Source organism: Coffea eugenioides, chromosome 1, assembly GCF_003713205.1.
Source record: "Coffea eugenioides isolate CCC68of chromosome 1, Ceug_1.0, whole genome shotgun sequence".
Classification (NCBI taxonomy): Eukaryota; Viridiplantae; Streptophyta; class Magnoliopsida; order Gentianales; family Rubiaceae; genus Coffea; species Coffea eugenioides.
Genome location: NC_040035.1, coordinates 20,821,218 through 20,826,128, shown reverse-complemented (window position 1 = coordinate 20,826,128; position 4,911 = coordinate 20,821,218).

Genomic DNA, 4,911 nt, shown 5'->3' with positions numbered 1-4,911 from the left:
AAAATATTTGACCTTAAAAAACCAAGGAAAAGAAAAAAAATTGAGATGTGATATTGTGTGGACAAGTGGAGACCATCCAAGAACCTTTGACCCAAACTATGACTAAGCCTTAAAACCATCTTGGAGCTTCATTCGTCTTCATTTTTTCAACTTGTGGCCGAAACCTTGAGAGAGAAAATACAAGGAAAGGAAACTCCATTATCATCTTGTAGCTTAGTGTTTGTGAGTGAAAAACAAGATTCTAAACCGATTAAATCTTTCTTTGAGCACTTGGAAAGCTTGGTGTGCAAAAGGTTTACAAGGAGAGGTGGTGGATAACTCTTCCAAGCATCTTTGAGAGGTATATTGGTTGCCCATCACATTTATTTCCCTTAATCATGTTTAAGTTGAGTAGTAACTTGTAATCTTGCTTGTGATGCCTAATTCAAGTGATTTTGATGATTGAGGTGATGAATTTTAAGTTAGGGTTTTGAATGGTTCACTTATAATTCTTGTATTTGGATGGTATATGGTGCATATAATCTTGTATAGGAGGTTGTAGTAGTGATTTAATCTAGAAAGGTGAAGTTATACCTTGAACTCCTTAAATTCCAGAAATGAAACTCTTCACTGCCCCTGTTCTGGCCGTTCTGTTTGACCATGAGAGAGGCCGAATTAGACTTAGCACAAAACATGAAAGTTGTAGAGAATGATATTTTATAGTTGCCTATAAAATTTCATTTCAATCTGAGCATTGTAGCACATGAAAAGACAAAAATACCCCTGACTGCCATAGGTAGAGCTTTGTGGCCAGTTTTGACATTTCACCAATCTGACCGCGTCATAGTGCTATGTTTTAGCTTTCCAACGGCCCTAAAAATGCCTTAATCGAACTTCTGTAGTCTGAGTTATTGTCGTTTATGCATAGTGCAGTTAACTAGCCGAATGTGAGATTCTGGTTCTATAATTTAAAATTTTGACCTGAATACACTACGAACTGGACTGAGTGGTCTCATCAAAGTTGTAGGCCTTTGTCTTAGCTTCGAAATGGTATAAATTACAGCCAAATTCGATAGGTTTATCTTCGGTTGTGTCCGTTCCGCTAAGCAACGTCAAATCTGTCTTTTGTTTCTGACTTAAATTTCATTTCCGGACATTTTTCTAACTTGATTTTGTACTTGTACGACATTGAGCCTATTGAACGGCTATTGAAATGAGATTATTTTGTGTGTTATTTTGGGACTGATTGAGGAAAAGAATGAAGCCATGTATGGCTGAAAAATAGGTAAATACAAAGGGCGTGCTGCCCAAATTTACGCTCGAGGATTAGGTAGATATACTTGCGACTCAAGTAAGGCTTGAGAGCGAATACCACGTGAACCATCTAGAAAATTTGCGTCTTCTTTTATCGAGGTATATAAGTTAGAACTTGGCCGAACTTGTACCCTTGGAAAATGAAATAACGACTAATAAAAATATGTCTTCCTCATTCTTTTGACTCAAATGATATTTTCAAGTATAATTGGTACAAAATTTCCCAGTTTGAAAAGCGAGCAAGTGTTTCACGAATATTCTCCAAACAAATTTCACTTACTTGATTCTTATTGAACGAAACGTGTAAGTTTCAAAGCTTAGTCTCTTTTTTAAGTTCTTAAACAAAGTTTTATCGCATATTTGGACTCCAAACCCGGAGTGCAACCTAGACGTGATCACTAGAGGCACTACATTTTGGTGAGTGCTTCCAAATATCTGATTGAACTTGACATTTGTGTTTAATACTTGACCAATGTAATTACATGATATATAAGTGAATTGATAGGGCAAGAGTGTACTTTATCGCACTTGCCCTAATGTGATTTGTTCTTGTTCATCGATTGCAATTGACTTGCTATATATGCATATGAATTGTATCTTGCTTGGAATTCCAGAAACCCTGTGGCTAGTTAGTCGAGTCCAGCCGGCAAGGGCTTGGTCGATTAGATAATGAACCCTGGGTAGTTAGTGATGTCGAGTGGAGTGTTATCTCCTCGATTAATCGGTATACTCGAGTATTACTACCAGTGTTTATTGTGGAGTTCGAGCCCGGTAAGGGGTTTGGTCGGTGGATGGAGATTGGAGTTAAGTGGTGTTCTACTGGACTAGTTTCTTACTTGAAAGTTGGTGGAGTGTCAACTACCAATCAATCAAGCTATGGTGGAGCCGATATATAAGCAACTGTATCCTTATATGTGAAATGCGGAATATTTATTGTTTGGCTATATGAAGTGCTGTTACTCACTTCTTGACTTGTTTTACTCGCTATTTCACTATTATGCTACTTTTACTTTATTTGGTAGACAATTTGATATTTGGAACATCACTGAGTTTTAGCTCACTCCATTAGTTTTGTTTTCCTTACAGGGGTACGAACGAAGCGTGAGACGTGTACAGACTAGCGTAGTCTAGTTATTTTGAATTTTGAAATTGTACTCACGCTAGCACCCGACTAGGGTTGTGTGTACTTGAATTGTAAACCCGTTAATATATTTGGGCATGTAAGAACCTTGTAGTTGGATCTGAGTACTGTTGTATATATTAAGCTGAAGGGATTGTGTTTTTTATTTTCTACGTTTGTAAGTTATTTTTCTCGAGCTTTACCATACGAGAGTTGGGCAGGTGACTCGCTAAATCTTAGGGTACGCCCTAGGGGGAGGTGGGGTCGTCACAGGTGGTATCAGAGCCTAGGTTTGAATTGATCTGGGTAGCTCGAGTGATTTATACTTGCTATGCCTTGGTTATAGTTTGGTTACGATAGGTTAGGGTGTCGCACTTGAGAATAGGCACTTTGCCTCGATTTATATGACTAACCTATTTCTTTTTGTAATATTACTTGTGATGTAGAGGATGGCGGGTACAGATGCTGCTGGGGATGCTGGGCCATCTCAACCCGTGCCAACTGATGAGATACACCTTGAGGGACCCGTATGTCGCGTACTGACCTACCAGGAGAGCCCCGGTGGGCTCGTTTGTCGGTGGTCCCCGGCACACAAGATCCGGCGCTGCGACTGCTGGAAGACCTATTCCTGCCCCGATCGGGTAGTCCTTGCAGTGGATGATGAGCGGAGGCGATTGGGTAGCGCCAATCGTCGGTGCCAGACGGAGATAGAGCGTCTCCAGGTAGCCCTTCGAGTACATAGTACAAGGATCCGAGAGCTTGAAGCTTCGATTCTAGAGGAGCAGGGGCGGACTAATGCCTTCAGGGAGCAGGCTCAGGCGACTACTGGTCGCCTTGTACGAGTAGTCGGAGATGTCTGAGACCGGACCGACCGTATTTTGACCGAGTGTGGGGCTCTAGTGGATGATGTGGTATAGGACTTGGCCGAGGAGGACCAAGGGCAGGCGGTCCCTGGTGCTCCTGCGGAGGAACCGGAGGAGGACCCCGAGGAGGATCCAGAGGAGGAGCCGACTGCACCTGCAGAGTCGGTCGGGTCGGCATCTAGCTAGACCTCTCGTTAGGGTTTGACCTCTTGTTAGGGTTTAAGAGATTTTGTGAGGTAGTTAGGGATATAGTGGGATGACACATCACTTTTGTTTTTGAAATTTGACGTGTTAAGGTTGATGTATATAGTGCTTCTTTTGTTCTATGTCTCTTGGCTAGTATAGCCTTTGACTTGACCAGGTTGACATGTACAGTACTTTTAACTTACTATGTATATAAAGGCCATGTTTATTTTGAATGTGTTTTACTGTCCCTGCTTTATGATTTGAAAATGTTTTATCCGAGCCATACCTTATTTTGCTTATATTTATATAGTTGGCTAGTCAAGAATCATGGAAGGTAGAAGGAGTCAGGATCAGGAAGCTACTCGAGGACGTGGCTCTAATCGTGGGCCAGGGGATCGACAGGCCCAAGAACCAGTGCAAGAACCGAGAGGGGAAAGAAGTGGAACGGCGGAGCCGCAACCTGGACCCCGAGCGGAAGGGGGAGATCAGGTGGCGACGGCAATTCAGCAAATGACTAATATCCTTGCCTGTTTAGTAGATCAACAGGGTCAAACCCCTATGAACCAACCTAGGGATCCCGATATGGGGCAAGATAGGGCCCTAGAGAGATTTCAAAAGTTCTCTCCTTCTCAGTTTTTGGGAGGACCGGACCCTAAGGGAGCGGAGAGATGGTTGGAAACTATGATCAATATCTTCGCCGCTCTAAATTATGCGGAGGATAGGCAAGTGCAATTTGCTGCTTTTCAGTTCGAAGGTCCGGCCAGAGCCTGTGGAATATGGTTAGAGCTAAGTGGGAGAGAGAGGGAACTGCATGGACCTGCCTGAAATTCGTGCGGGAGTTTAACAAAAAATACCTCCCACCTATCGTCCAAGAGAAAAGTGAGGACGATTTTATTAAGTTTCGACAGGGAACTTTGAGTGTATCTGAGTATGAAACCCAATTTACGAAGTTATCCAAATTTGCCCCTAAATTAATAGCTACGGAGCAAAGGAAGGTAAGGGGGTTTGTTCAAGGGCTCAATGTGAAAATACAGGAGGCCTTAGCGGCGGCCCAGGTCAATACTTTTATTGAGGTTTTGGAGAAGGCCCAGAGAATCGAAATTTCCAGGACACAAGTGAGAAACTTTCACGCGAATCGAAAAGAGACGCCCGGTGGAAGTCAAAGGCCGGCATAGAGTGATCGAAGCATACCACCCCCTAAAGCCGGTCATGGAGCTGGGGGTGGAAGGTTTATGGGTACTTCGAGGGGAGGTACGCCGAAGGGAGGCCAAGGTGGAAAAGGACAGGGGAGAGGTGGTCCACAGGGGGGCCAGACCTCCACTCTCCGAGTAACGTGTGGATATTGTGGAAAATCAAACCATACTGAGGATAATTGCTGGAGAAAGGCTCGGTAGTGCCTAAGGTTTGGAAGCACGGAACACCAGATCGCTAATTGCCCGCTAATCAGCG